At 43.4% G+C, this 23,665-nt stretch overlaps 1 pseudogene across 1 annotated transcript; it reads left to right on the forward strand.

The window, feature by feature from the left end:
• The first annotated feature begins 509 nt into the window (after positions 1-509).
• Positions 510-20,290, forward strand: LOC308346645 (SAP domain-containing ribonucleoprotein-like; annotated as a pseudogene). The gene is made up of 3 exons: positions 510-532; positions 1,710-1,833; positions 19,767-20,290. The product of its transcript is annotated as an SAP domain-containing ribonucleoprotein-like (transcript).
• Positions 20,291-23,665: the final 3,375 nt, after the last annotated feature.

Below are 23,665 nucleotides of genomic sequence, written 5' to 3' on the forward strand. Positions count from 1 at the left end.
AAAAGAAAAAGAAAAAGGGACCTTCGCCAAGACCCTGCCAGGCCCGGAATGCCTGTGCTGAGCTCAGCTATAGAAGGGCCGATGACCACAAAACAAAAGTACTCAACTAGGAGCCGCAGGAGTGGAACTGTTAGGTTTCTACCTGGTTGGTGGAATTGGAGAACGTATCTCATGGAAGAGGTGGCATTCGTACCAGGCCCTGCAAAGGTAGCATGATTTCAACAGGTGGAAATTGAGAAGGTGGAATATTCCAGTGACAGCCAAAGAGCCATTGCCCGAGTTTGAAAGCAGAACACAGGCCTTGCTGTAGCAATTGGTTTCAGCCGTCACCACTGACACATTTACTGCCATGTGTTGCCTTTCTTTTTGCAGGGAGAAGAGGGATGAGGATCAAATATATCAGATAGGAGCTAAAGCTGATGGTAAAGATTAGAGATCTCGAGGTTTGTACCAGTAAAAAAAAAAATCCATAGAGATTATTAACCTGGGATTGTTAGCCTGCATGGACCATGGACAGACTTCAGAAGTTTGTGTAAGTTTTTTGTTGTTGTTTTGTTTTGCTCCCTTGAAATTATACGCAGAATAATATATACTTGAGGGAGAGATTCTGACCACCTTCCTCCTTCCCCCTTCCCCAATGGAAAGGAGCTACAAACCTAATAGTGAAAATAGTTTATGAATTGACCCACATTTTTGGTTGGGGGAAGAGTCACTATACATTCATCAGTGAGTTCTCTCCCTCCTCCACACATAGCCTGATGGTGTAGTTGAGCCAGAATCTGCTCTGCAGATCCGGTCATTTACTTTTGACTATCTCCATGTGGCCTGATAGAGGTTAAGAGTCCATGTTCTTTATGAGCGAGGAATTGGTGACTATTAGAGCCCAGGAGTCCAAACCTCAACCTCGTTCTCAGCGCATGGCATATCTTCCATGTGAGAACACTGTCATAAACTCCAGGTATACAGTGGTAAACAAAATGACTTAGTTACTGTGTTCATGGAGCATATAGTCTAGTAGAGAAATAGTAAACAACTAAGCAAATATGTAAATCATTGCAAAGCATCATGCAGAAAAGGCCAGTACAGATCTCCAACTTATGATGGGATTATGTCCCAATAAACCCATCGTAAGTTGAAAATACTATAATTGAAAATGTGCTTACTACCCCTAACCTGCCGAACATCGTAGCTTAGCCTGGCCCACTTTAAACATGGTCAGAACACTTACATTCACCTAGAGTTGGGCAAAATCATCTAACACAAAGCCTGTTTTAAAACTGTTGACTATCTCATGTAATTGAATACTGTAAAAAAACAGAATGGCTGTATGGGTACAGGATAGTTGTAAGTGTATGGTTGTTTACCCTCGTGATCATGTGGCTGACTGGGAGCTGTGACATCTGCCACTGGCCAGCTTAATGGGACAGGATTGTCCCACATAGCACTAGCCTGGGCAAAGATCCAATTCAAAATTTGAAGTAGTTTCTACCGAATGTAGAATGTACCATCATGAAGTCTAAAAATTGTAAGTCAAACCATTGTAAATCGGAGACCGTGTGTATACCATGCTAGAAAATACTTAAGGAGTTTAGCCAACACCCTTTTTGAGAAAACTCTAGAGGAAGCTACCATACAGAGAGTATTTTAAATAGGTAAAGGGGTTTTAGGCACTTTTGAAGCTATTAAAGTGATACTTTCATTCCTGTTAGTATCCTGCTGCTGGTCCTTGTATATGACTCCCTCAGTAATGTTTTGGAAGATGGGGAGTGGGAGGAGGGAGAGAAGTTAGGTGATTCTGGAAGCCTGGCCCTAATATCAAAAGTTCACCAAATCGTACCTAGATTTCTTGAAAGCATGACATATTTTCCTGGGGGAAGAGACCTTATTTTTCCTCACATTTTCAAAGAAGACTCTGTGTTAGTTTTGGTTTCTCCCAAAATCAGGCACTGAAACCAGGATTTGGATGCAAATAGTTTATTTAGGAAGTGTCTCCAAGAGGCACTGTGACAAAGTAGAGAAGTGAGATGGGAAGGAAAATCATTAAAGGATGAATTCATGAGGGGTTACCATGTAGGCTCAATCATGCTTTGAACTGTCTGAGAAACAGAAACACACCCCAGAATTGTCCCATGCAGAGGCAAGGTAGCTGAGGTACTTACCCACCACCTCCTTTCCCTCTTTAGGGGATTAATGCTCCTGTACTTCTACCCAGCCCAGTGCTGGGGAAAAAACATGCTCCTGAAGTCAGGAGAATGTACTCAGGCAACAGACACAGGCAATCTTCCTCATGTACTAGAATGTTCTGAAAGCAAACTCCAGAGTAAGCCCAAAGGGTGTAGACAGCATCTACTCCAGCATGGTGGACGCATGAGAATACAGGAGACATGCACAAACTAGGAGTGTGGAGCCTGGTGAGAAGCTGGTATCTTGACTTACCCAGGAAGCGAATGTCCAAGGGGACAGGCACTCAGAGCATATAAGAAATAGGTCGGTGCAAAGGTTACTCTAGGAAAAAAAAATCAGTCTGTGCAGAAGGGCGAATCTCAGCATCGGCTGGATTCTGAGCCAGGGAGTAGCTTGAGGCTCAGCCAGACTGGCACCATGCTGCCAACTTGATGAGCTCCAGCTGAATGAAGCAAGAGATAGGAAATACCTCATCGAGGTGGAGCAGGTTCCTAGGTGCCTGCTCCATTTCAAACACTTAAGGGTTTAATATGTCTAAAAACCTACCTCATTAGGATGTTTATTATAGCATCATCGTAATAGGGAGAAGCTGGAAATAATCTACGTGTTCATTGATAGAGGACTGGCAACTGCTTATTACTTTGAACATTTCAGGATACATAAGAAATATGTGTATTGTTATAATTAATGCTAGCTAAAAGTACAGCCCCAAAAGTTGACTGGTTTAACCCAAAAGCTCATTTCTTAATGCAGATGTTCTTAGTTCCTCTCCTCCAAGCAGAGAATTGAAGATTTTGGTGTGTAATGTCTTGTGACAGCATCTTCTAGGGCCTCCTTGGAGTTCTCCACTGGACTCTGCATTCAGCCAGCTGGTTAGCTAAGGGAGAGAAAACCACGACAGGTAGCAAACACTGGAAATTGTGTCTGTTACTTCCTCCCATGTGGTGTTGGTCAGACCGAGTTGTCTGACCCCAACCCAAGTCAAGGAAACTGGGACATGGTTTCCTGTGTGCTCAGGAAGAAGAAATGGCAGTGGTGAGCGTCTGGTCAGTTTCTACTGCATCTGCTAACTTTGGTTGCCGCCAGGCTACTGAGTTCCTGAGGAAGAGGAGTAGGAGGAATATACTCTTGTACACACTGGATTTTATAATTCCAAATAGTACATGCTCAAAAAAATAATAATAATAAAGAGAAGACTGTGAAATTATGGGTCATCCATACCGTGAACTATTACACAGCAGCTAGAAAGAATGACGTATATCCATGCATACTGGAATGGGATGATCCACAATTAATGTAAACAAGCAAGTTGTAGATAAATTAGATTTCAGCATTGCTTAGTTTGGGCTACTACAACAAATTACCATAGACTGCTTGTTTAAACAACAGACATCTTTTTCTCACAGTTCTGGAGTCTAGGAAGTCCAGGATCAAGGTGCGGGCAGATCTGGTGTCGGGTGAGAGCCTGCTTCCTGGCTTGTAGATGGTTGTCTTTTCATTGTTTCCTCATATGGCGCAGAGCAGAGAGCAGGAGGAAGCCCTAATCCCATTTTTAAGGGCCCCACCCTTATGACCTAATTGCCTTCCAAAGGTAATCCTAGTAGCACGTTCAGGGTTTGGATTTCAGTATATGAATTTGGGGAGACACAAATGTTTAGTCTATAACATACATGTATGGGAGTGTATAGAATAAGGTCTGGGAGATGTTTGGGGGGCGCAATACACATTTGCTTTATGTGTATTGTTATAACTGTAAGAACAAAACACTCCAACAATTTATAGCACTAATGATATAAATTCTTGAAGTAGTTCATTAAGATTGATTCTGCAACAGTGTTTTGGAGTCCCAGAAATAGAAACCCAGCCACAGTAATAATCAAGGAAATGCAAATTAAATCTAAAGTGAGGTACCATTTCACCCTCACCAGCTGCGCAAAATTCAAAAGCCAGAGAACAGCAAGTATTGGCCACGATGAAGAGCAGCAGAAACTATGACTTTGCTGGTTGGAATGTCACTTGAGGCAACTCTTTGGAAAGCAGGTTGGTATTACCTAGTAAAGTAGAACCTATGCTTCCTCCACAGCCCAGCAGTTCCACTCCTTGGTTTATATCCTCAATAAACTCCTGTGCATATATCCCAAGTAATATATATAAAAATAATTATATCAGTATGCTTTATAATAATTAGCTAAGCAAAGGAAGTCACTCAAATGGGATGTAAAAGCATCTATAGAATGGGTACTATACAGTGTAAAGGTACTTATTACAACGATATAAAAAAACTCAGAGGAATCTCCAAAACAGTAGAAACACAGTAACAGAAGAATACAAACACTATGACTGCACTCACAAAAAGGTCAAAAGTAGGCCCAATTGAATAAGTTTTTCTGTATTCAATACTTACAGAAAGCAAGGAAACCAAAAATATCCAGTTTGGTGATTGGCTCTAGGGAAAGGAGAGGGATGCAACCAGGGTCGGGCACGCAGAAGACCTTCAAGATTCGGGTTACAAGTTTGTATATATATATGTGTTCTTTTAAAGTATATTTCACATGGGGCGCCTGGGTGGCTCAGGCTCTGCCTTCGGCTCGGGTCATGATCCTGGGGTCTGGATCAAGCCCCACATTGGGCTCTCTGCTCGGCGGGGAGCCTGCTTCCCCCCTCTCTGCCTGCCTCTCTGCCTACTTGTGATCTCTGTCTGTCAAATAAATAAATAAAACCTTAAAAAAATAAAGTATACTTCATAGTTTGAAGTTTGGTTTCTCATATCAGGAAGTACTGATGTTTCTGGTACCCCACAATCTGCTTTTTTCTTGAAAACTGAGGGGACTTCCAACACGCTCTTCAACCTGGTTTCACTGTGCTTCCCTTGGCCCCTCTGTTCAGACTGGTCCTCTTTTCAGGGAGGCCACATTTCTTGTCCACGTGTCCAAGTCTTGCTGGCTCTATCAGCTTCAGCTGATGGTCCACCTCCACTTTGAATGCTTTGAGATTGTTCCAGGCCTGAGCAAAGTCATGTACACTTTCCGCATCACCCAAACCATTTCTGGGCATTGAACTTGTGCTGCCATGGACCCATAGCCTTTTTATGATTATCCTGTATTTCAGATTAGGTTGTGGGTCATCCATTAGGAGCATGGACTACCCTCTCACTAGAAAGGAAGTGAAGGATTTTTGTGGAGTTTGGGGTTTGGTATTTTGTTTTGCTTTTTTGCCCACCTTAAGCTCTGCCAGCATGATGACGATTTAGAAATGTATGAAGAACCACATTTCTGTCTGGGAAAGTTTGCACAAAGGTGTATGCCATTTTACTTCTCAACCTCAGGTAGGGTTTCAGAATCTCTGAGAGTAGCTGTAGTTTATAAAAAAAAAAATTTAAAAATACAGGTATCTCTTATTAAACTCAGAAACCTAATACTCATTTATCTTCTGATAAGTTGGTATCCTTCCCTCTCTGAACCCAGGAACTGAATGGATTCAGACAGCCTGGAACTTAATGCCTAGTTTCCTAATGTAAATTCAGATACAAAGCCCAATAAAATCTTAATAGCAACAATTAGATTGAAGTGCTCATAATGTGCCAGGCAATGTGCTAAGGGAAGTAAATACCTCAGGTAGCCAGTAAAATAGCCTCGTGAGGTTTTTAAGCCAGTTTTACAGATGAGGAAACAAACTCAGCAAGTCTGGGGAACTTGCCTCCAGAAATTCCTGGAAATGCCTAGCACAGTACCTGCCTTGTTGTAAGTGCTGAATAAGTAATGGATGTCATTTACTAGCTGGTGGGAATAAAGCAAGAAAGCTTTCTAGGGATGGAAGATGAGCAGTAGTGACTGCTGTATGTCTGACCCAGGTCTGCTTACTCAGGACAAACAGGTTTCCACCACCATGTGTGTGATGTCATTCACAGTATACTGCTGCTGCCCCCCTGCTGCCCCGGGCTCTGCCTCATTTCTGGTTGCAAAATCTGATGGAGGAAATAGAGTCTTTGATTCTCCAGGAATTTTGAAGGCTTGTTTGCCATTAGTACCCAAATAGAAAAAGTGAATGCAGGTTTCAGGTCTACCAAACTTAGGCTACCAACTGCCTGGACATTGAGTTGGAAAACTCGGGACCCAAGAAATGGGGACAAAAAGGCCCTATCAAATGGAGTGCCCAGACATTTATGAACTGTTCTCCATGTGCGCATCTGTTAGCAGTCTGCCTAAGGAGAAAATTGCCTTCCGTCATCCAAAGGGACCTGCCCCCAGAACTGGTGTTATTTCCCCAGTGAATGGCAGCAAACCATGACAGAAGGAGGGCTCCCCATGACCTTAGAGCAGAGTCTGAGCACCTCATCCAGCAGACAGAGAAGGTGTTATCCTACTATTAACAGACTCATCTGGTTCAGTCTTAGGGGGGAAACTTGATCTCTCTTCGGTAAGTGCTAACCCCATTTAGCCCCGTCCCCATGCCATCCTCCCATAGAGCATCTAGTTGGACATGAAGATAATAAAGCCCACCTTGACTTCTTACATAGAATTCCATAAAAGTGTCCTACAGTATGCCCTGCCCAAGTTTTTAATCCACCCAAATCCCAGAGAGAACATTAGTTAAAGATTCGGTAGCATAGTGGTAACTACTATAGAACAGTTGGCGCTCCTATAGGCCTTCCTGGGTGGCAGGTAAGGCTTGGAGAACAGCCTGTGAGCAGGGAAACAAAGAGGAACTAACTGCACATGTTGCAAGAGCATGTACCGCCCCCCCCCCCCCGCCCCGGTCTTCAGAAAGTAAAGCTGTAGAGACTGTCACAGCTAGGAATAAGTCTTTCTCAGTAAGGAGTTGGGTAATTTCACCTGTAAATGTGCATATGGGGTGTTACTAACATTTCACCTGTCAGGGAGACCTTGAAAAACAAATTTGGAGTGCCGAGAACCCCCTGGAGGGTGCTGGGGAAGCAGGTGCATATGCAAGGGTGCATACAAATATGGCATTCTTCTAGGCTAAGTAAGCCAGGCTGTAGGAAAGGTACTGCCAGGAGATGAGTGTGCCCACAGATTACCTGGGGTAAGGGAGCAGATCTTCGTGCCATATCCCTGGATGTAGAATGGATAGAAAGGAATTTGCATTGTGAATATTTGACAAAGAGAAGTACTGATGTTTCTGGTACCCCACAAAACAAAAGCCAGCAACTAGGCTTGGTGCTTGCACCAAGCACCCCAGCAGAGCGTCTTAACCTTTTAACCTTAACCTTTTAACATTCAAGGGATGGACTATCAATATAATTGTTCTTAGAGGGCCCTAGTTCACAGTTGCCCTACAACCCTCATATCGAAAGCCGTGCCTAATTCACCCAGAGCACGGTGCCTGTTCCATACTGCAGGGATGAAACTCCACCTACCTATAATGTCCAGACCGTAAGGGTCACTGCCCTGGAAAAAAGGAAGAGGAAATAAAAGTAACACTTGTGTTTTTTAATCTGGAGGCATGTGAAACAGAAGAGGGAAAGGAAGGAGGGCAGGCAGGCTCCAAGGCTCTTATTTTCCCTGTCTGTCCTCCCCAGTCCATCCAGATCTTGACCAGGGGAAACTATAGTAGACAGATATGGAGACTGCGAAGAATCCAAGAACGTCAGAGGCTTGTGGACCACTTCCCCAGGTAAGGTATGACGGAGGCTGTAGGCTGCTAGGAGGATCCTTGCACTTGGCTTTGCATCATGACCAAAATACTGTAGGAACAATAATTTAGCAGTGATGGAGGGCAGAATCTAGGCCAATGAAAACCAGGATACCATACCCAGTCCCTGACAACCTATACTTGTTCTGCAGGAGATAAAAAGCTTCCCTGTGCCCCATGAAGGCACGAGGAAGTGTTGTAGAGGCTTGCACTGAAAGCTGGAATGAAAAGGCCTTCAGAGGGAGGACTTTGTGGCAGAAGGCAAATGTTGGGACCATGGACACCAACTCTGGGTGCTGGCATCACACTCCAAAGACCAGATTAGGCCCACTGCATCTCAGCAGATAATTATAGGAACTCAGGAATCAGACCCAGTATTTCATGGCAGAACCAGAGGATAGTACAAGGACCTACTCAAAGGGATCTGAGGCAATTCTTTCCTTCTATCACACAGTTATGTTTGTGCCTTTCTTTTTCCATACTCCCAGATAACCATCTGGAAAAGATGAGGGGAAAGAGAAGCAGCATTTACTTAAGAGAAACCAAGTTACCCCCAAAGATACTGCTTGAACCAAACTAATCCCACCTACTATTTACTGGCAAATCTAAATCTCCCCTTTGCACCCAGCAGGGCAGGGGCTTATGAGAAAGATTAGATTATAGAAAACAAAGATGATCCATTGTCTTTCACCTCCAACTTATAGGGTGAGTAAACATGCATCCCTGCTCTAACTTTTTTTGTGCTTTAGACTATAGGGCAAGCACATAAACTGTCCAGTTACAGTTAGCCCTCAGTCAAGCCAGATAGACCCTCACCACTAGCAGTGCTGCAGGAAATGGGGGCCTTTGTGACAGGGGCAGCGGTGATTCAAGGCAGACCTTGGGTACAGTGGTCAACAGTAAAATGAGCAGGACCCACAGTAGAGCAAGGAGGAGACCAGCAGCAGGCATGGTGGGACTGTGGTTGGATGAATACTGCAGGGGGCTTGCAACAACCCATTTTCTCAGGACCTCCTGGTTGCTACTGGCGGTAAACCTATGCTCCATTGGGCTGCTAACATTCCTGCTGCAACAATAGCCAAAATAACAATTTGTTTCTTTCTGATATAAAAGTCTGAGTGTAAGCAGTCCCATGCTGATAGTTCATTGCCATAGTGTGGAGGTCCCAGGCCCTTCCCACTTTGTGTCTGTCATCCTCAGCATGCAGCTCTTAGCTCCCGTCACACATTTCTACAGCATGAAGAAGAGGGAAAGTAGAGGACACACACTTTTCTGTGAAGGTCATGAACTAAAAGTTGCACGTATAACTTTCTCTTCCATCCTAATGCCCAAAATTTAGTCAGATGGCCACACTTAGGGTCTCAGTTGGCTGTGCCGCAAAAATGCTGTGTAACAAACAGCCACAAAATACCAGTGGCAGCCAATAGTAAGCATTAACTTCTCATTCACGTGTCACGTGGATGAACTGGTGTTTGGCTAGTCTATATTGGATTCAGCTGGACATGGCTCGCTGCACCTTCAGTTCAGATCTCATCCTCTTGCCACCAGCAAGCTCCCAGGCCATGTGTTCCTCACAGTAATGACTTTCATGGTAATAGCAGCATATGTACACCTTGGTAAGTCATGTACATAGGTTAGAAGCTATGTGGAGAAGGTTGCCTTAGAGCAAGATCGGTGACCTGGCAGAGGTAATGAACCCTTTTACTTCTGCGCTTCCCTGTCCAGAATCAGAATGGCAAGATGAGGGCCTGAGCCCATCAAGTTCACAAGCACATTTAAAGCCTTTGCTTGGATCATGTCTGCTAACATCCCATTGGCCCACATAAGTGACATACCCAAGCTCAACATCAGTAGGGCAGAAAGTATATGCTCACGAAGGGAAGAGAGGAGGGAAGGAATAAATGTCTTATAAATGATAATCTAGTCTGTGGTCTTCAGCAGGGTGGCCCTATTAACTCCAGTTAAAACTCTGAAGTTCTATTCCCAAAGAAAGAAAAGGAAGCTAGAGTTTGAGGACTCTGTCTGCCACAGTGTTATCACTCAGGAGGCAGTTTCTTCTAATAGTTTAATGGAACTATGGATATGTTCTCTGGAAGAAGCATCCTCTTTGGCACTAGAACTTCTAACCCACAAAGCCCAAGTTTGCAGAGATGAGAAGCACAAAAATTTCTTTGTAGTGCACTGGGTGTAACAGTGAGGAGGGTCACCCCCCGCTTTACCCCTGTTTCCCAAAGCCATGCATTCTGGCTCCATAGACTGCTGATTCTTAAGGCTATAAACTGAGATCTAAACAGGCCAACCCACTGTTCTACCAAACTAGCTCTTTCTGGGTGATAGAACATGTAGTAAGACCAGGAATTCTAAGTGAGGCCACTGTCCCACTTGGTTTGCAATAAAATGTGTCCCTTTGATGGAAGCAGCATCGTGTGAGATAAATGTGGCAAGAGGTAAGACATTTTGCAATCCCATAAACTGGTGATTCTGGCAGAAATGCTTTAGGTGGGGGAGGCAAATCTATACCCATACTATGTGTTTACTCCTATAAAGACAAATAACTTTTCCCAGCATGTTGAAAGGGGTTCAGTACCTGGGTGGCTGGCTGGTCCCTGTGGCAGTGGTACTATTTCTGGGCTCAACACAGCTTCTGAATAAACATGCTGAGCACCCAGCAGCAGTATTCGGGGAAATGTGTAGCACTAAACGTTGTATTTACAGAAGATCAGTCAAAAATCAATGACCTCAGCCTCTATCTTAATAAATTGGGGGGAAAAAGAGTAATTTGAACTCAAAATAAACAGAAGAAAAGAAATAACGACCAGAGAGAAATTCAGTGAAATACTAAACAAAAAATAGAGGAAAATCAATGAAACCAAAAACTGATACTTTGAGAAAATAAAAAAATCTCTACAGTTGCTAAACCTGTAGTTTGGATCAAGAAAAATTGTAGAAAACACAGATTGCCAGTATCTGGAATGACTGAATTGACATCATCACAGTTTTTACAGATATTGAAAGGATAATTTAGAAATTTCATAAACAACTTAATGCCAATAAATTTAACAATTTAAATGAAATGGTTACTTTTTTTAAAAAGGTTTTATTTATTTGTCAGAGAGAGAGAGAGCGTGCACAAGCAGGCAGAGTGGCAGGCAGAGACAGAGAGAGAAGCAGGCTCCCCACTGAGCAAGGAGCCTGATGCGGGACTCAATCCTAGGACCCTAGAATCATGACCTGAGCCAAAGGCAGCAGCTTAACCCACTGAGCCACTCAGGTGTCCCAGGATGCTTTTTTTTTTTTTTTTAATGCATCTTTAAAGATTTTATTTGAGAGAGAGAACATGAGTGTGGGGAGGGAGATGGAGAAGCTGACTCCTCTGCTAAGCAGGGAGCCCAATGTGAGTCTTAATTCCAAGACCCTGAGATCATAACCTAAGCCGAAGGCAGGTGCTTAACTGGCTGAGCCATCCAGGTGACCCAAAATGGATGCATTTCTTGAAAGACACAAACTCTCAAATCTCATTTATGAAGAAATAGATAACCTGCATAGAGTTATAGCTATCAAAATTTTTGAATTTGTAGTTAACCCCCCCCCACACACACAGAAGATGTTGGCAGTAGCCAGATGAGCTTGGTGAGGGCAAGTCTATGTTGTTAAGCCCATCACTGTCTCCTTTCCTGTCATCATGGCCACTTTGTAAGTGGGTCCATTGACCAAGCACCAGAGTATCTGAGGAAGAGGCCATCTGATGTCCACAGGTTGGGTCATCTTATCCTCCTGATTATTGAAAGCCTCATCTACAAAAGAGGCCCTTGGATGAGCATTTCTTTTTTTTTTTTTTTCTTCCTTTGGATGAGCATTTCTGTGGAACATGAATATCTTAATCCTTTGTGGATGGCAAGAAGTCCACCTTTCCTTTGACTGCCTTGTCCCTGGTCTTCTGATCTTATTCTTTGTAAATTCCTGACCAGCTGGCCAGCCTATTAGTTACTCCCCACACGTCAGGGTAGATCTGAGCCTTAGCTAGATCTGTAGCAGAGTACTGCTCGCTGGAGAACATCCCTTCACTCCAGGCTTTTGGAACCACTCCAGAGTGGGCTGTGGTGCAACACTCTGGCTGCTTCTGGAAGAGAAGGCTGTACTTTCTTTTCTGCCACTAAGTGACCTTATTTGTTTCTCTTGAGGGCATTGGTAGAATGTTGAAGGGGATAAAATCAGGTAGAGGTGTTGGATGCATGGGGAATCAAGTAGTTCACTGTGCCTTTGGATCTGCCCAGTGTATACCCATTTCCATTTTATAATGGCAGGCTAATATGCCTCTCCAATTCTGTGGCTCACTGGACTAGATAATACAGTTTGTGATAGGTACTTCAAGTTGGTTAAATCTTGAACCTCCTCATGTCTTTATCCTCCTCTACCTGTGCTTTATCCCGTGCCAGCCCAGTGATGCAGTGATGACACTGCATGTTATGAATTGCCAGGATCCCATTTCACCACAACAAGGAGGTTATCCATATCTTCCACAAATACATGGGCAACTCAATTCTGGAATCTTTTTTTTTTTTCAGTAAGTCTATGTATTATGCAGTACTCACCATAGTAAGTGGAGTTACCATCTCTCACCATACAGTGTTATTACAGTATCATTGACTACATTCCCTATACTGTACATTTCAGCTCCATGACTTACTTATTTTACAACTGGATGTTTGTACCTCTTAATCCTCTTCATCTGTTTCACCCATCCTCCTACCCATCCCCCTCTGGCAACCACCCATTTGTCCTCTGCATTTATGAGTCTGTTTCTTTTGCTTATTCGTTGTTTGCTTATTTATATGTTTTGTTTTTTAGATCCCACATGTAAGTGAAATTATATGGCATTTGTCTTTCTCTGACTTATTTCATTTAGCATAGTACCCTCTACGTCCAAACATGTTGTCACAAATGGCAAGACCTCATTCTTTTTTAGGTCTGGGTAATAGTCCGTTGTGTGTGTGTGTGTGTGTGTGTGTGTGTGTACACCACATATGCACATATACCATCTCTTTTTTATCCATGGAATCCTATTTTAAGACCACTCCTGATACTAATTATTGTACCAGTCAGGTCCCAAAAGGAAACAAACGGCACACTCTAAATGGATGCCTCAAGGAGAGTTTGATAAAGGAACTTATTGCAGAGTCATGGTCAGGGAATAGGGAAACCAGAAGGAATGTGCAGTAGTGCAGGACTGACAACCTTGGGGAGCAGGCAGCTGTAGGCCACAAAGGAGTAGGGAGACAGAGGACTACTAGAACCAGAGAAAGTAAGTGAAGGAGAAAGCTACCTGAGAGTAGCTTTGATAGGAAGAAGTTAGCCCTCAGCAAGCTCACAAGGAGGAAGGCAAGCAAATAAATATCCCGGCTTCAGTCTCTTCCTACTCTCTGATCTGCTGCTGGTACCTCCCATTGGCCAAGCTCCGTAGAAAACCAGGGGGCAAAGGGAGCCTATTGCTGTAATCCTTGAAGGTCAATACCCTGAGGCACAGAGCCTGGTAGAGAACCAGGAGAGGAGATGTGGAGGAGGAGACAGATACCTAACTAGCACACAACCCAAACAAGTTTAAACAAACAGGTAATTTACTGGCTCACAAGTCTGAAAAGTCAAGCTGTAAGCCCTGAAGCAGGGACTCAAATGAGGTCATCAGTATCTGGTTTTTCCTCCATTCACAGGCTTCATATATATGCAGGCAGGTCTCCCATCATGCTCAAAAATGGCTCCAGAATGCACGGCCTTTTTCATTCAATCTATCCAAGGATTCTATCAAATGAATCTATCAAAGGATTCATTGGGTCTCATTGACTCTTGTTGGGTCACATGAAATGCCTGAACCAACCGTAGTGCTCAGCACCAAGGAGAAGTGCTGCTTGGCTTAGATCTCTGTCTGGAGTTCGGACTGAGTTAAATCATGGCATGGAACTTCCATGACTAGGAGAAATGTTGATGTTGAGTAGCCAAAACATTATGCCCCCTATCTCTCTCTTCTCTAATGTGTGAGGCAGAACTGTTCCATTTTTGTACCTGTGGATTACTCAGGGATCCTATTAAAGTAAAGAATCTGATGAATTAGTTCTGGAGTGGGGCCAAAGATTCCTTCTTTCTTTCTTTCTTTTTTTTTTTTTTAAGATTTTTTTTATTTATTTGACAGACAGATCACAAGTAGGCGGAGAGGCAGGCGGGGTGGTGGGGGTTGGGGGGGGAAGGGGAGGAGGGAAGCAGGCTCCATGCCGAGCAGAGAGCCTGACACCGGGCTCCATCCCAGGACCCTGAGATCATGACCTGAGCCGAAGGCAGAGCCTTTAACCCACTGAACCACCCAGGTGCCCCTTTTAAAAAAAGATTTTATTTGTTTATTTGACAGACAGAAATCACAAGTAGGCAGAGAGGCAGGCGGGGGAAGGGGGGGAAGCAAGCTCCCCACTGAGCAGAGAGCCTGATGCGGGACTCGATCCCAAGACCCTGGGATCATGATCTGAGCTGAAGGCAGAGGCTTTAACCCACTGAGCCACCCAGGCGCCCCAAGATTCCTTATTTCCAACATTGATGTTGATGCTACTGGTCCAGGGACCACACTTTGAGTAGCAAGGTTTTATAGCTACATAGTCCAATATGGTAGCCACTAGCCACCTGTGTAGCTATTGAGCATTTGAAATGTGGCTAGTTTAACTTGAGATGTGTTGTAAGTGTATATATACACTGGATTTTGAAGACTTAATATGAAAACTGGTTAAAACCCATCAATAGTTTTCATATAGATTGTATGTTAAAATGGTATTTTAGATATATCGGTTTAAATAAAGTATATTTTAAAGTTAATTTCACCTACTTCTTTTTACCTTTCTTAACATTGTTACTAGAGAATTTAAAAATACATATGTGGCTTATCTGTTTCTGTTGGATAGTGCTACTCTAGAAGGAGGTAATGAAGTAGATAAGGGTGGCGGTCTTTCAACACATTCATTTTCATTTATGGATACTCAGAAGAACCTAATACAGCAAGGACCATGTGAGACTTGCCTCCTGGGTCCTTGAACTTGGCCCACTCCTCGGACCTCAGGACCTCAGGGTTAGGTAGTTTCAGGTTGAATTAATGTATGAGTGCTTAGGATAGGGGACACTGAAATAAGCCTGCTGAGGTTTGAGGAGATTCTGGGGGTCCCAGAGGTGCCCCTCCCAACCAGCAGTCACTTCATTTCTCATTCTTATTTATGCAGTGGTCTGAAGCAGAAATTACCACTGTGCTTATCCAATTCCCTGATCTGTCCTGCACACAACCACTAAAATAATCTCCACACTCTGGTTTAGCCCTTTCCTGCCCAGATACATGCACCCAGTTGCAGCCTGCATTCCAGGGGCTCCCCACTGAACCCAGAGGGTCTTGTCTTCCAGTCCACCAGCCCCCAATGTGTCTCTCACTTTCACCATCTGTCTAAGTTATTCCCTTACTGCTTGAATCTCTGGCTTCACCATCTCCACCTTTCAAAACCCACTTCAAGGTTATCTGCCTCCATGGGTTTTTTTTAACGACTGGCCCACAGAAGCCTGCCTTTAGAACTTGTAAGAGGGGCTATCTCTGGCACAAGCCAGAGAGTCTGTTATGGAGGGGCTATGTTTTCTAACTCCTGAGTTATTAAGGTTTTCCTGCATTTGTGCCTTGATTCCTTGGGCTTTAAGCTCCTTGAGGACAGAGCCCTGTTTTGTTTATGTTTGAATTCCGCTTTTTATCAGGACCAATATAATAAGTAGATCCTCAAAAAATATAGTTTGGTTCATTTTCCCAACATAAATTGCTAGTTGGGAATACAAAGACTTTTATTTACACATAAGTATATATTGTCAGGGGTCATTTTTATAATGAAGGGTACTTTTTAAAAAACAAGATAGAAGATAAACGCTGGCAGGGATGTGAAGAAAAGGAAATCCTCATGGACTGTTGGCCATAGCCGAGCCACTATGGAAAGCGGTATGGAAATTTCTCAAAAAATTAAAACTACCATATGATGCAGCAATTCCACTTCTGAGTATATATCCAGAGGAAATGAAAACACGGTGTCAAAGAGATATCTGCGCTAACATGTTCATAGCAGCCTTATTTGTAATAGCCAATACATGGAAAGAACCTAAGTGCCCACTGATAGATGAATGGGTCAAGAAGTGGTATGTGTGTGTGTGTGTGTGTATACACACAATGAAATAGCCATTTTGAAAAAGAAAGCCTGCCATTTGAGACAACATGGATGGACCTAGAGGGCTTTATGCTAAGTGAAATCAGACTGAGAAAAACACTATGTTATCTCACTTAAAGGTGGAATCTAAACAAAGAACCAAACTCTTAGAAATCAGATGTGTGGTGACCAGAGGTGGGAGGTTGGGGGAGGAGGAAATGGATGAAGGTGGTCATAAGGTACAAGCTTCCAGTTATAAAATAAGTAAGCACTGGGGATACAATGTACAACATGATGACTATAGTAAACACTGCTGTCTACTATAATGAAACTTGTTAAAGAGAGTGGATCCTAAGAGTTCTCATCACAGGGAAAAAAGTCTTTTTAAAAATCTATATGAGATGATGGATGTTAACTTACTGTGGTAATCATTCACAATGTATGTAAGTCAAGTCACTATTCTGTATACCTTAAACTTATATAGTACTATATGCCAGTTACAGCTCGGTGAAATGGGGCGGGGGAGGGGGGAGGCAGGATAGAAAATTAAGCTTTGATCATTGCATAATTTTTTACTTCATTTTTATGTCAAAATTTTTTTAAAAAACTTTTGAGATAATTATAGATTCACAGGAAGTGGCAGTAATCGTACAGAGTAGTTTCTGAACCTCTCATACAATTTCCCCCAATGGATACCTCTTAAGTAACTGGGATACAATATCAAAGCAGTAACTTGACACTGGTACAGTGTGTATGTACAATTCCTTGCCTCTTTATCACATGTAGAGATCTGTGTTACCATCACTACAATCAGGATATAGAACTCTTTACCTATAGATCTCTACTGGCTACCTCTTTATAGACTGACCACTCCCCTTTCCCCCAGCAGCCCTAACAGCTGACTAATCTATTCTCCATTTCTGTACTTTTGGTCATTTTTCCCCCAAAGATTTATTTATGTGACCGAGAGAGAGCACAAGCAGGGGGAACAGCAGACAAAGGGAGAGGGAGAAGCAGGCTCTTCACCAAGCAGGGAGCCTGATGTGGGGTTCCATCATAGGACCCTGGAATCATGGCCCCAGCTGAACGCAGATGCTTAACTGACTGAGCCACCCAGGCACTCCAAATAATTTCGGTTATTTTGAGTAGAATTTTATTTTGATTTATTGACAGTGTTTGGAGAGTATTTCTTTGTATAGATATTTAGTAGGCACTCAGTATAATATTATCTGTGTATAATTTATCTCAGTTCTACTTGTATTGACATTACCAGTTTCAATGAGATATCAAAAGTTTCTTCCCGGGACGCCTGGGTGTCTCAATGGGTTAAAGCCTCTGCCTTTGGCTCAGGTCATGATCCCAGGGTTCTGGGATCGAGCCCCATGTGGAGCCCCATGTCAAGCCCCATGTCAGGCTCTCTGCTCGGCAGGGAGCCTGCTTCCCCCCCCCACCCCGCCGCCTGCCTCTCTGCCTACTTGTGATCTCTGTCTGTCAAATAGATGAATAAAGTGGTTTTTTTTAAGTTTTTTTTTTTTTAATTCGGCAGACAGAGATCACAAATAGGCAGAGAGGCAGGCAGAGAGGGAAGGGGAAGAAGGCTCCCCGCTGAGCAGAGAGCCCGACATGCGACATGCGGGGCTCGATCCCAGGACCCTGGGATCATGACCTGAGCCGAAGGCAGAGGCTTTAACCCACTGAGCCACCCAGGCGCCCCTAGATGAATAAAATCCTTAAAAAAAAAGTTTCTTCCCTTTAAGTCCCTTTACCTGCCCCTGTTTATAATGGTCTTAAATATTTCTTCAACATAAGTTGAGAATCACATCAGGCAATGAATGAGTGTGTGGGACAGGGGACACTAGACTGGGAGGGGACACTAGACTGGGCCTGATGGGCTTTGATCTTTTGAGGAAAGAGGAAATCATGGGGACCACAGAGCCCCTCCTCCTGGCCAGCTGTCACTTCATTTCTCCTTTTCATTGTGCAGTTGCTTGAAGGAGAAATTATAACTATATTTACCAACTTCCTTAATTTATCGTGCACACAACCACTAATTCTTTGCTTAAACCATCAGATGTCATTTAGAAAACTCAAATAAGGAAGGAAAGCTTATTATATTAACTTTTTTTAGACTTTTTTACACTTCAGTTCTTCTTTCTTGATTCAAGATTCTTTTTTCAATCATTTTTTAATCACTTAATTTCTCTTTCTAAAACTTCCAGTAGCGACTTTTTAAGGGTAGTTCTGCTGTTGACAAATTCTCATTGTTTTTCTTCGTCTGAGAATGTCCATGTCCTTTTTATTCCCAATTCTCACTGGATATAGGATTTTGAGTTGACTCTTCTCTTTCAGCACTTGGAAATGTTGTGCTGAAAAGGAAAGGAAATATTGTGCCACTTTTTCTGCTTTCTAAAGCTTCCAATGAGAAATTTGATGTCATTCAAAGTGTTTTTCCATTATAGGGAAGGTGTCATTTCTCCCTGGCTGCTTTCAAGATTTTTTCTTTGTCCTTAGTTTTCAGAAGTTTGACTACGATGTATCTTGGAATGGATTTTTTGGCAGGGGGGGTTATCTTGTTTGGGATTTGATGAGTTTCTTGAATCTGTAGGTTTAGGTCTTCTGCCATATCTGGAAAATACTGAGCCATACTTATTTGAATACTTTTAAAGCCCCACCTTCTTTCTCCTCTAATTTTGGTATTCCGGTTGATGTGGAGAACAAAAGCAAAGGAAATGTACATAAAATTAAATCTTATGACTTATAGCTGGTGTACAAGTGCTTGGGACAGGCAGAGTGACCTTCTTCAAGGAGCTTAGCTGCCTCAGTGATAATATGCTAAACGCAAAAAGCAACCTTATCTTAATACTAACTTGACCTCTAAGATCCAATCTTCTTTAAATATGAAAATCCTTTTGGAAACTTCCTTTGTCTTTACTTCTCCCAACTCCAAAGTATAATTCGTCACAACGCCAGTGCACCTCTTTCCCCCCACGGGTCCTATCCCCGTGCTTTAATAAAACCACTGCGCTGAAGACCTCTCAAGAATTGTTCTGGACCACCAGTTCCAATACCCACCATTTCCACAACACAGTGACACAAATATTAGGTGTTTTCTTAAAATTCCACAAATTCCTGAGATTTTGTGTTGTGTTTTTTTTTCAATCTATTCTCTCTCTGCTCAGGTTCGGTGATTTCTATTATTCTATCTTCAAGTTCGTTTATTCTTTCCTTTGTCCTCTCCATTTTACCACACAACTCATCCACTGAGGGGTTGTTGTTTTTTTTTCACCTTTTTCAGTTCCAAATTTTCAATTTAGTTCTTCATTTCTTTTATGTCTTTTCCAAGACAGTTTTTTTGTTTGTTTGAAGTGCAATTGTGAGTGGACTTAGAAGGGTAACAAGATGGCAGCAGAAGGTGGAGCTCCATAATCCAAATCTTACTGAACTAAAGCAGGAATGTGTTGCTCATGGTTTGGAGACTAAGGGAATAAAATAAAATCTTATTACAGGCTCCAGGCAAATCTTTTTTTTTTTTTAAAGATTTTATTTATTTATTTATTAGAAAAGAGAGAGAGAACACAAACAGGGGGAGCAGCAGGCAGAGGGAGAGGGAGAAGCAGGATCCCCAATGAGCAGAGAGACCGATGTGGGACTCAGTCACAGGACCCTGGGATCATGACCTGAGCCAAGGGCAGATGCTTAACCAACTGAGCCACCCAGGCATGTTGGAAGCATGCTGAAGAGGAGACAAATGAAGATGTACTGGGAGGTTAAACAGAGGAAGAACCAAAGCCCATAGAACTGTCTGTCAAAGAGGAAGAACTCCTAAGAGGCGGCAGCAGAGAAGAAAGTGGTAAAAATTACATCGGAGATACCATAGACCCAGGGAATGCAGAGGAGAGCTGAATGATTCAATGTACCTGTGAGCTTGGAGAGTAAGACCACTGCCTGGGCAGTGAGATTTGAGATTTCTTCAGTTCCATCAAAAGGCCTGTCATCTGGAGCGCCTAGGTGGCTCAGTGGGTTAAAAGGCCTGCCATCTGATGCCAAACCAGTGGTTAACCTGGATAAACTAAAGGAAAGAGCTCAAAGATTTGGTTTGAATGTCTCGTCAATCTCCAGAAAGTCTGAAGATGATGAGAAGCAGAATTAGGAAGGAGTGATTTGAAATTGTTACAAGTTCAAATGGAACAAGAACCACAGAGGATACAGAGGCCAAGAAGAGGAAAAGGGCAGAGTGCTTTGGGATTGCCTGATGAAAAGCTCTTAATTCTTTCTGTTCTCCAGTGGTTTCCCTCTCTCCGACTTTTGTTGGTCATAAATATACCTAAATGCACAGTCGTGCTTGGGTCCTGCCTTGCAGTGAGAGAGCATGGACCCCGGGTACATTCAGGAACTCCAGCAGCAATCTGACTCGTTGCTATTCCAACTTTAAGCTTGTTCTTGTGTTGTTGTTGTTGGTGGTGGTGGTGGTGTTTTTAGAGAGAGTGAATGCATTCATGTGAGCACATACAAGTTGCAGGGGAGAAGGAGAGAGAGAGAGAATCTTATGTAGGCTGCATGTTCAGCCTGGAGCCTGACAGGGGGCTTGATCTCGTGGCCCTGATACCACGACCCTGAGCCTAAATCATGAGTTGGACACTCAGCTGACTGAGCCACCCAGGCACCCCTTGTGTTGTTGTTTTGTAATCATTATTTTGCTTGTTAATAAAAAGCAAATAGAAAATGAAGTGAGTTTATAACTGCTCACTGAAGCATTTTAACACTGGCTGTTTTAAAATCCTTGTCAATTTCAACATCAGGGTCACCTTGGTATTAGCATCAGTGGGATTGGATTGTCTTTTCCTGCTCCAAATTTGCCTGGTTCTTGGTAGAGTGAAGAGTGACTTTCAGCCTTGGAAATTTTGAGTGCTATGAGACTCTGGATCTTATTTAAACCTTCTGTTTTAGAAGCCCTTCTCAGTGCTGTCCCAAGTTCAGATTCCCTACTCAGCCTCTGTTGACATCCTGGGAAGCGGGGATGGGGGGGTATGTAGTAACTGCTGGGCCAGGGTGGGAATTCAGATTGCTCACTGAGCCTCTGCTGATACCACCCTGGCTGGAGGGGGCAGGAGGCGTCAGTACTGCCCCCGTGTGGCCTCCACGGGCATAGTGGAGGAGCAACAGGGCTGCTGGCAGAGGCGAAAATCCTGACTCCCCCACTAGGCCTCTTCTGACACCACCCAGCAGGTAGGAATGGAAGTGTCCATGCCTGGCAGGGCATAGGTGGTATTGCAGTTTTTCCTACAGTTTTTATGGCTGGAGTAGAGTGGTTATTATCTAAAAGTTTTCTTTCTTTCTTTTTTTTTTTTTTTAAGATTTATTTGAGAGAGAGAGAGAGAGCGAGCATAAGAAGAAGGGAAAGGCAGAGGGAGAAGCAGACTCTGGCTGACCAAGGGATCCCGACACAGAGCTTGATCCCAGGACCCTGAGATCATGATCTGAGCCAAAGGCAGACGCTTAACCGACTGAGCCACCCAGGGGCCCCTAAAAGTTTTCTTTCTAGGCTGTCCCTTGCTAGTCCTTTGGCTAGAGAAAGCAAACCCTTTTTTTTTCTCCCCTCACCCCCTACTTTTTTGGGTCTGTACTAATTAGTTTCTGGGTTGTTGGCTTCTCCAGTACTCAGTGTGAGCTATATAAGGCAAAAAGAAAACCCTGGGAATCACCACCATGTCATTTTGTGGGTCCCTAGATCCCTAGCCAGTGTGTCTCCTTTTCTCCACCTTTCAGAGTCTCCTTATCTTGTTCTTTTAACTATACTTAATAGAGGGAATAGGGAGAGATGTGTTTACTCCATATTTTCCCAGGACCAGAAGTCCCCAGGGCCTCTTAAACCATTTATTCTGCATCATCTGGCATACAGCAGCCAGCAGGGACAAAGTTCCCCTGAATTGATGATGCATTCCCTCCTCACCCACCCACCTACCCACACAATGGCCCAATGTGTTCTGCTCTGGGATTCTGAGTTCACCTTCTAGAATTTGAAATCATTCCAGCCTGGTTTGAACAGGCATACACCAGTTTTCCACCACTTGCCACTTCTCAGCCCCACGACTCAGATTTCTCTGTCTGCCAGAGGCCTCAGAGAGGCTGCTCTGCATTGCTGTGGGAAAGAACTGGATCCGCGTCTTCCTGGCTTGGCTGAAGAGCCATGGTCCCTCTTTGCTCTGAAGCAAGGCTTTCAGTGCAGCTGAAACGGAACCATAGCCCTTCTCCCTTTGTCCGGTATCAGTGGGTCCGGTCCTTCTTCTATTTTTTTTTTTTTAATTTTTATTTGTCAGAGAGAGAGACAGCAAGAAAGGGAACACAAGCGGGGGGAGTGGGAGAGGGAGAAGCAGGCTCTTCACTGAGCAGGGAGCCCGACATGGGGCTCAATCTCAGGACCCTAGGATCATGACCTGAGCCAAAGGCAGACACTTAATGACTGAGCCACCCAAGCACCCCTGGGTCTGGTCCTTCTAACTCAAATGTCATGCTGTTCATGAAAGTCCCTTTGAAGATAAAGTTAAAAATATTTTGAGTTAAAATTTTTTTTTAAAGATTTTATTTATTTATTTGACAGACAGAGATCACAAGCAGGCAGAGAGGCAGGCAGAGAGAGAGAGGAAGGGAAGCAGGCTCCCCGCTGAGCAGAGAGCCTGATGCGGGGCTCGATTCCAGGACCCTGGGATCACGATCGAGCCGAAGGCAGAGGCTTCAACCCACTGAGCCACCCAGGTGCCCCAAGTTAAAATATTTTTTATATACTATTTTTAAGCCTCAAAATGAATGAGTAATTTTTAGAGCCAATTGTCAGAGACGAGATTTTCAAATGTCTAAAAATATATTATCAAATTTCCCCTCCGGGGGCACCTGCATGGCTCAGTGGGTTAAGTGTCTGCCTGGGCTCAGGTCATGGTCCCACCGTCCTGGGAAATCCCACATCAGACTAGCTGCTAAATGGGGAGCCTGCTTCTCCCTCTGCGGGCTGCTCCCCCTACTTGTGCTCTCTCCCTCTCTCTCTCTCTCTGACAAATAAATAAATTAAATATTAAAAAAAATAAAAATAAAAACAAATCCCAGATACCTTTTATTTCATACCAATATATTTCAGATTTGGACTCTTTTAACAAATTTGGATTTTGGAGCTCCTGGGTGGCTTGATTGGTTGGGCGGCTGCCTTCAGCTGGGGTCATGATTATGGGGTCCTGGGATGGAGCCCCGCATCGGGCTCCCTGCTCAGCGGAGAGCCTGCTTCTCTCTCTCCCTCTGCCTGCCGTTCTGCTTACTTGTGCTCTCTGTCAAATAAATAAATAAAATCCTTTTTTTTTTAATGTGGATATTGTGTAACTGCAGTGCTATTATCGCATCTTAAAAAGATAGTGATCATTCTTTGGCATCATCTAATACTCAAATTTCCCCAATTGTCCTAAGAATGTCTTTTTTTTTTTAAATTAGGCTATTTTATTTTTTAAAATTTTTTAAAAGATTTTTATTTATTTATTTGGCAGACAGAGATTCACAAGTAGACAGAGAGGCAGGCAGGGGGTAGGAAAGCAGACTCCCAAACAGAGAGCCTGATGTGGGGCTTAATCCCAGCACCCTGAGATCCT

The sequence above is a fragment of the Martes martes genome (assembly GCF_963455335.1).
Source record: "Martes martes genome assembly, chromosome: 1".
Classification (NCBI taxonomy): Eukaryota; Metazoa; Chordata; class Mammalia; order Carnivora; family Mustelidae; genus Martes; species Martes martes.